Source organism: Elephantulus edwardii, unplaced genomic scaffold (genome assembly GCF_000299155.1).
Source record: "Elephantulus edwardii isolate Elephantulus edwardi_28Jun2011 unplaced genomic scaffold, EleEdw1.0 scaffold00232, whole genome shotgun sequence".
Classification (NCBI taxonomy): domain Eukaryota; kingdom Metazoa; phylum Chordata; class Mammalia; order Macroscelidea; family Macroscelididae; genus Elephantulus; species Elephantulus edwardii.
This window is the reverse complement of record NW_006399982.1, coordinates 1,498,705-1,508,259: the sequence shown is the minus strand read 5'-3', so window position 1 is coordinate 1,508,259 and position 9,555 is coordinate 1,498,705. Positions and strand designations below refer to the sequence as shown.

Here is a 9,555-nt window from a genome sequence, read left to right as displayed (position 1 = left end):
CCAGTTCTGCCATTTTTCAACTTTAATAAAGTCCCTTGATTTCATTATGTCTTAATTTCCTCACCTATTCTTGTCGTAATAGTTTCTTTCATTGATTATTCACATTAATTAACTGGCATACAAGATTCTTGAAGAGAAGCAATGCCTTGTTTAACTCTGGAACCACTACCAAGACTTGCCCAAGAGTTTACCACATGCAGATTCTTTATTTGTATGTTTATTATTATTATTGTCATTATTATTATTATATCTTAATGACAATTTGCAGAGATTTTGGATTTCCATTCATTCATTGTTGCACTTTTCTCCCTGCCCACCCCTCCCCTCCAGTTCGTTCTTCAGATTCTTACTGCTCTCTGTTGTTGCTAGGTGCCCTCAAGTCAAGTATGACTCACAGCAACACTATGAAAAGCCAACCTGAACCCTCCCTTATCCTGTGCCGTCCTCATCATCTCTGACACTCTAGACCCGATTGCTGAAGTCACTGTATCAGTCCCTCTCATTGAGGGTCTTTCCCTCCTTCACTGAGCCACCATCGTTCCAAGCCTAATGTCCCTTTCCAAAGAATAGCCTCGCCTCTACCTGTCCAAAGTATACGAGATGGAGCGTCACCATTACTTCCAAGAAGCACTCTTATTACCTTATGGTCAGTGCCCAAGTTCACTCTTTTTCCCCAGAATTGGGCAAAAGAATTGTGTCAGGCAAAAGAGACTAAATACCAAGATAGTAGAGCATACCGCAATCTTGGGGTTTCTTGGGAGAGCAGATTTTAGTGCATGGGGCATTCAAGTATAGGCTGAAACGTTTTATAAGAGAGCAAGGGATAAGAAGAAATAGATGAGACAGAAGTCAAGGTTAAAAAGTAAAGATAGATTTATTAGAAAGTTACATCCCAAAGGGTTGGACCTCCCTCCTTGGAAGGAAATATGGATGAGAGGCCACATACCAGTGAAGTGAGGCTCCACTTACAGCTCTGCACTTTTCCCAAGACATACCTGTTTGTTCTTTTGGCAGTCTATGGGATATTCAGTATGTTTCACCATGTTTGTTTTGTCTGTGGGATATTCAGTAGTCTATTGAATTTTTATGAACTCTATCCCTGATGTTAACTCCTACCATCCCGTCTTTCTATCTCTCTACATCCCTTCTTCTCCCCTCCTATCACTCTGGATCTTATCTCTTGCCCTTATCATGAAGAATCTTTTCTTTGTTAACAGGCTCACAGTGGAATCTGTTGACCGACCCACATTAAAACCGCTGTTCTACTTGACAATAGGTTCTCCCTCTTCCAATTCCACAAAAATCTGCTATAAGTTTTATTTTGTAGAAAGAATAATATGGATAACTTTATTCCCTTGCTCAGAAGCTTGCGGATGGCTCCTACTACTTAATTAAGACACACATCTCTTTAGAAAGGCATTCACAGACTTTCCCATGTAAGACTCAACTCACATTTTCAAAGTTGTGACAGGATAATAACCATAAGCATGCAAGGAAGTCTGGTGAATAGCACTATCATTCAAATATATGCACCAACAACCAGAGCCAAAGAGGAGAAAAGAGATGATTTCTACCAACGTTTGCAGTTGGAAATCAATCAAACTTGGAACCAAGATTCAGTAATAATTATGGGTGACTGGAATGCAAAAGTTGGGAACAGGGAAGGATCGATAGTTCGAAAACCTGGATGTGGTGACAAAAATGAGGCTGGGGATAGAATGATAGATTCTGCATAATAAATGACTTATTAATTTGCAAATGCCTTTTATAAGAAACATAAACACAGACTCCGCACATGGATTTCACCTGATGGTATCTCCAGGAAGCAGATCAATTACATCTGTGGAAAGAATCATTGGAGATCAATATCAACAGTGAAAATTAGGCCAAATGCTGATTGTGGAATAGATAATCAACAACTCATATGCAAGTTCAAAATAATGCGAAAGAAGGTTAAATCAAATTGACAGGAATAATTTGACCTTGAGTTTATCCCACCTGAATTTAAAAAGCATCTCAGGGACAGATTTGAGGCCTTGAACACTAGTGAATTGGATGAGTTGTAAGAAGATATCAAAAATCTCATTCATGAAGAATGCAAAAGGTCATTACAAAAATAGGAAGAAGAAAAGGCCATGATGGATGTTAAGGTTAAGGGCCCTTTTTCATGGGTCTAGTACCTGGTTCTTAGGAGGTGATGATTGGAATAAGGACAGATGAAGGAAAAAAGCAGAAAAGAAACTCCAAGACCAGTATTTCAAATGCAAACAGAGACCCACGTATGTCCACATAGGCTTCACTGTGGCACTTCCAGACTAAGCAGAATAAGAAGCAGCATTGGACATGAGGAAATTACATCTCTTTTTCCCATAGAGCTGCTGATGTATTCAGATTACCACAGAGGCACCACTTTTTTTTTTTTAACAGCCCAACTCCCTCCAGACTGCGCAACCAGATGGACTGGTATTTGCCATTTTGGATCAGACAATTATATGATCGTCTATGATGTGAATGACAAATTGATGAACCATTGCTTCACAATCATTATCAAAAAGAACATATTTTTAAGTAAAAAATAATTTTTATTTTTCAATGAAAGATAAAAAATACTTCACTGAAATTCAAAGTATAATTAGAAATATGGTAGGAATCAGACTAAAAATTGGATATGGGAAAGCATCACTCGTTGGAAAACAAAAAGAACATTTTTAAGATCTATCCCGGAGTGGAATGCTATCAGTAATAGGATCATGTCCATATGCATACTAGGAAGAGCTGTTGACTATTTAATTTTGTACACCAACCACCAAAGCTGAAGAGAGAATTTCTGCCAATATCTACAACCTGAAACCATTCATGCATGCATTAATAATAACTAATGATTGGAATGTGAAAGTGAGAAACAAAGCAGATTGGTAGCTGAAAAAAAAGATGACCTTGGCGATAGAAATGGGTCCAGAGCTTGCATGACAGTATTTTCTAAGACCAATGAGTTATGTATCACTAATACACTTTTTGAAAAGCCATTAGTGAATATACCTATGGACTTTACCTCTCAATTTCTTGCTATGTGTCAGAACGCTGCACGATGACTAGGGATGATAGAAGGAGAATTGAATCTTCGAGCTATTGTGCTGGAGAAGGGTATTGAATATACTATGGACTGCTAGGAGAACCAACAGGTTCGTCCTAGAGAGGGTAAAACCAGGCTGCTCTTTGGAGGCAAGGATTCATCTGATATACTTTGGGCATATTGCAAGGAGACCCCAGTCCTTCAAAAGGGACATCATGCTTGGAAGGGGGGAGGGACATCATGAGTGGAAATGGGGAAGGGACAGGGTAAGAGAGAAAGACCGTCAATGGAATGGATTGATTGAGTGGCCAGGGTAATGGGGAGCAGGTGTGTCAGAGACAGTGAAGTTGGCACAAGAAAGAGCAAGGTTCAGAGTTGTTGTACATAGGGTCGCTAGGAGCCACAAGCAACTTAACGGTGTGTAATACCACCACAATATCTAAGAAAAGAGATAGCAGAGAAGCTCAATATTATTATTAACCAGAAAAGGGTCAGAGGATGGCTATATAAGAGATCATAAACTGCTCATTTGTGAGTTCAAATTGAAGTTGACGAAAATTCCACGTCTATAAGAGCCAAAGTACAACCCTGAGTAAATGAATATGTAGGTAGATTTTGAAAAATATATATAATCCCTACTTTTAAATTGTTATATTTATAAAAACCGTTCTTCAAATAGTATGTATTTGGATTTACCAGATAATTATATTTTAATACCATGCATTTGTATCTTATATGTAGGTCTGGGTAGGATTTTCTTTTTAATGAGTGCATACACAAGTAGAATAATAACTATCACAATAAGGTCACGTACTGCCCTTGGAATATAAGATATTTCCATTTCTTCATAGACTCTCATGATTCCAAAAGCCATAAAAATGATTGGGGTTTTTTTTTATTCTTTGCATTCATTTAAAAGAGAGGGGTACTGGAAAGCCTAGTAGCAGACCAGAAAAATAGTGGGATTTGCAATCACAAAGGCTATGACAACTCTGTCATCTATTAACTGTGTGATTTGAGGGATATTACTTAACTTCTCAAGACATTAGGGAGGGATTAGCCCTAATTTACAGGATTGTTTAAACGATTATATAACAAACTAACAAGAATGACACAGGATTTTAATAAATGAAATCTACCACAATTATAAGGACTTGTTTTAGTGAGAGGTGCCGTGGGTTTTGGCTCACCTTGTGAATCACAGTGGTAATTCTAACAGAAGCAGAGAAATGTGGATGAGTAGGGCCTTAACCTCCAAAATTGCCTCAAGGGGAGAGTCAGCTAATGAAAAGTCACAGAGTAAATTATCTGACTGAAATACTTTGCTGAAGTACAAAATTACTTTTGTATAGATATCCAGTCTGCTAATTATCTATTAAAAATCAGGTGAGAGTTCTTTCTATAGTCCTGGTCATGATCAAAAAGATAGAGAAAGGGGAAACACCTGATTTAACTGAAAAATGGGAAAAAATCATTTGGAAGTATAAGAATGTGAATACATAAAATTTTATACAACCAACTCAAATTTAAATCAGTTGCTGTTGAACAGATAGTGTCTTGTAATGATGACTCCATGTGTAAATAAAGTATTTTCTTAATTGTGATGCCAATTTTTGGAAAATGTATAAAATTTAGATTATTGTTGTTATGTACCATTGAGCCAAAACTAACTGACCGACCAACAGGTTTTCAGAGACAGTGAATTAAACAGGAAGAGAATGCCCATCTTACCCCCTATAGCAGCTAGAGGATTTGAACTGCAAGCCTTTGTCTTAGTGGTACAATTCCTTATCACTAGGTCATCCCACTAGGTAATAACACCAGGAGTTGTGTATGAGCTGGGTTGACAAAACAAACATGTCGTCTCTTTGGATAGAGTGAGCTCTTAAGTCATGAGCTAATGACCTAAGCTAAGCTAATTGGAATTCCCTCTGGTACTTCTTCCAAAGAGCCCTCTGAGACTATGGAAGCAGAACTTGTTGACAACTATTTTACTATTACATGAAGAGAGACCAAAATTGAAGTTAATCAGAGATTGATGACCTTATTTGACTACCTACACACGTCACAAGTTGTAAAAAGAGCAAGGGCCATGTGGGGATGATCATATCTAAACTTTACTGACTTCACAAAGGGAAAATGTCCCCATAAACAGAAGCAATAACACAAAACCAATTCCCATGAGGTCAGACATGTCCCATGTGCTCCCATACTTCTTTCTACTCATCCCACACCAATATTACTACTTTACTGAGTCCAAAATCCAATGTGATAACTCACAGACCACATAGAACCTTATTGGAGAAGTCAAAACGTTATAATCCAGGTTAGTAGCAGAACAAAATCAGGATTGGCTTCTGAAATGTGCTCCAGGCATCTCAGCCTTGAGCCTTGTGGCTTTAGACCAGTGTTATAAAGTTCTCAATCCTGCGAATTATGGTCCCCCACCCCCAGTTGTCCAACAAACTTGGGCAAAGCCTCTTAGGTCCAGTTCCAATGATGTAGCAGTCCCAAAGTCCTGTCTCATGTAAGGTGTCTGTTTCTCTGCTGTGACTGCTATGCCTATTGATCCTGTAGACCTAGTTTGCTCTTTTCCTGGCACTGAGATTTCTTTTCTTCCGGATGATGGTAGAAGTCTCTTCTGCTTCTGAGTTGCTCAGTTTAATGGACATACTAGCCAATCTCTATGTGGACTGGTAAAACTAGCCAATCCCTTTGTGGACTGGTAAAACTAGCCAATCCCCTTGTGGGTTGATAGATAGACAATCCCCTTGTGGATAGGCTAATGTGCCTTATTTGTATATTCTCACCTATATATGGCAAAGTCAAATTATGGCTGGAAAAGTCATGTTGAAAGATCAACTTCGTTCAAGTATATTAATTGAACTTTCTGCCTATATTGGTCTGTAAATTTACTCATTTGTTTTGTTCTTTCATTTTGTACTAATAGTTTCTGGAAACAAAACCTTTAAAATTAAAATGGTTCTGATGAAGACACCTGCTTTAGATTTTTCATCACATTTCTACTGTGCTCTACAACTTTTGAGTTCATTAATTGCTCACAAAGTAAAATTAAAGCTTCTCTGCATCATTTTCAGAACCTTTAAAAAAAATGGATACCTTTTTCAGAAGCTATGAAGCATTTGTAGAGGTCCTCAATCCCAAAGACAGGCCCTCAAATTTACCAGCTGCTATGGGGGAGAAGAATGGGCAATCTCCTCCCTTGTGATTTACTGCCTCTGAACACCTGCTGGAGGATCAGCTATCAGTTGGTTCTGACTTGACTGTGCATAACAACAGCAAACCTCAAGATGCCAAGCCCTTTCCTCTAACACTGACATCCGGCTTTTGTTCATTTCTGGCTGAGCCACCTTGCCCTTTAAAATTCCACATGTGTCAACACACTTCCCATGGAAGGAATTCTTGCCATTAATGTATGTATTACATGGTGCTATTCAAATACTCACATAGTACAGAACTTTCAAATACTTACGAAATGCTTACTGAATGACATTTCCACAGTGATATTTCTCTGGGAGGATTTTAGTTTTGAACAGCTTACTTGTTTGGTTTTTTGTTTTTTTTTTGCAGGCAGATAAAGGCTTGTTTTATTGAATGATTGATCTACATAACTGCCAAGGCCACTATGTACAGACAGGAGAGGAGCTTTATTTCTTGGTCTCTTCCTTTTTAGATAGAGTCTTGATGATTTCTTCTTTCTAGGCCTGGAGCTACTCCTCATGGCGTTTACATGCCTCCTTGGTCCTAGATCCACCGGCCTCAGTCTGGTCAAACAGAGATTCTTGTGGGCTTTATCTGCCTTCAGCTTGTGAATGTGTTCCGTGAGAATCTGCTTGTTCTTGAACACATTCCCCTGTACTTTCAAGGATAGGCTGTGGTACATGAGGTGATCAATATTCTTAGACTCTCAATATTTTCTGAGCAGTTGGAGCAAATTTCTTGTCTGCCTCATCCAGGTCACCTTCTCGGGCATTCAAGCATTAGCAGCACCCTTTTGCTTACCTATGCCCACCTGCCTGCCCTTCCTGCAGGCTGAAGTCTTTTTTGGCATTGAGCCCAACAATGGACAGTCACGGGCTTGTGGACGATCAGGCCATCTTTGATCAGTTTCTGGATTTGCTGCCGGGAATTGGCATTGGCAATTTCACTGGTCTCATTGATTCCAACCAGACTTTCTTCTTGCCTCAGCAGAGGATACCAGAGTCAAGCCTCTTCCTAAGCCTGAGTGTACTCATGGCTGTGGCTGCAGCACCAAAAGGAATCAATTTCTTCTTTCTAAGAAGGGAAAAACTATGTATATAGACAGTTTAGGGGATAAATTTACAGCTTGCAAAAAGGTGCTGAATTGAACAAAGTCTCTGGAGGCCAGGATGAAGATTATCTTTTTCTTTATTTCATTTATTTTGTTCATTTTTAACACAGTTATAACTCAGATGAAAATTCAGAGATTTCTCAGTGCTTGATCTACGTGGCAAACTCTTAAATGAGAAAGAAAAATGCCCAGTTCTTCATATGCCAACCCTCTGGAAGCTGTCATATGTCCAGGCTTAGTCATTTCCGGCTCACAAAAGTGGATAATTCTTAGTGAATGAATGAATCCCTTCTTCGCTCTGTTTTTTCCCCTCCCACTCCTAAGAGTGAACAATGATTGTTGTTGCTGTTACACAGTGCCTTGACTCATAGCCACCCTATGGACAACACCAAACCCTGCTCTATCCTGAGCCAACTTTACTGTCTCTGACACACTTACCTCCATTATCCGAGTCGCTGAGTCAATCTGTCTCATCCCTGATCTTCCTCTCCTGCGCTGTCCCTCCATCCTCCCAAGCATGATATCCCTCTCCAAGGACTGGCCCCTCCTTGCAACATGCCCAAAGTATGGAGGCTCAGAATTCTTGCTTCCAAAGGGCGGTCTGGTTTCACTCTCTCCTCGATGAATCTGTTTATTCTTCTAGCAGTTCATGATATACTCAATACTCTTCTCCAGCACCGTAGTTCAAAGGCATAATTCTCCTATTACCTTTAGTCATTGTCCAGCTTTCCTCTCCAGACTGATAACATTATTCTTCCAGCACTTTGGAGAGGTCCCTGACAGCTGACTTTCCCAATGCAATTTGTCTTTTGATGCCTGGTTCCTGGAGCCAACAAAACTGAAGCTGATAACAATCTCAACCTCTTCACTGAACAGTCTTCTTATCTATAGCATTTTGATAGTTCTTACTCATATTCCATTTTTTCACATGTACTCCACAATAATAGCATAGCTAGGAGGAGAGAATTATGTTCATTTTACAAAAAAAGAAACTGAAACATCAGGGAACCAAAGGTCATACTTCTGGCCTTGATGGAATTAACATGTCAAGTTTCCTCACATAGCTACACTATTCCCACCCTGTACCCTGCCCACTGTGTTGTCTCACCTTATGGAAAGCAAGAGGAAATCAGTAGAGGTCAAGGACACAACTTGGACTGAAACAGACAGTCAAAGTATAAATTTGCTTCTATTACGTAGCCTTGGGCAGATTACATTGTCAGTTCAAGCCTTAGTTTTCTAGTCTGAAAATGAGAATGGTACTGTATCTTCTTAAGCTAATGTGAAGCTTGAGTGCCACAGTATCTAAAACTTGCCAAGTGCTTGGCAAGTACTAGCTATTAAGTACAAAAAGTTGCAGGAATTGGATGTTGCTGAGGTACAGGGTTAGGCCAAAACAAAGGCCAAGGGGGAATGTTGTTGTTGTTGTTATGTGCCGCCAAGTCGTTTGCGACTCATAGCGACCCTATGTACAACAACCTTAAACCCTGCTCTAACCTGTGCCAACCTCATTGCCTCTGACACATCCAACGCGATTACCCCAGTCACTTAATCCACCTCATAGAGGGCCTTCCCCTCCTGCGCTGTCCCTCCACTCTCCCCAGCATGATGTCCCTCTCTAAGGACCTGTCTCTCCTTACAACATGTCCAAAGTATGTCAGGCAAAGCCCCAGAATCCTTGCCTCCAAGGAGCAGCCTGGTTTAACCCTCTCTAGGATGAATCTGTTTGTTTTCTTGGCAGTCCATGGTACATTCAATACTCTTCTCCAGCACCACAGCTCAAAGGCGTCAATTCTCCTTCTATCCTCTGTGGTCACTGTCCAACTCTCTGATGCATAACAAGTGATTGCAAAAACCATGGCCTGTATCAGGTGCACCTTAGTCTCTAGAGAGACACCGTTGCTCTTGAGTACTTTAGAGAGGTCCCTAACCGCAGACTTTCCCATCGCGATACGCTTTTTGATTTCCTGGCTACTGGTGCCAAGAGTGTTGACCGTGGAGCTGAGTAAACTGAAGCTGTGAACAATCTCAATCTCTTCACCATCCATCCTGATGCTACCAATTGGTCCAATGGTGAGAATTTTTGTCTTCTTAACATTGAGCCTCAGTCCATACTGAAGGCTGCAGTCCTTCAACCTCTGCAGTAAGT

The 9,555-nt window shown here is 40.0% G+C and overlaps 1 pseudogene; it reads right to left on the bottom strand.

The window, feature by feature from the left end:
• Nucleotides 1–6,741: 6,741 nt before the first annotated feature.
• On the bottom strand, nucleotides 6,742–7,329 carry LOC102869813 (annotated as a pseudogene).
• Between the last annotated feature and the right edge of the window lie 2,226 nt (nucleotides 7,330–9,555).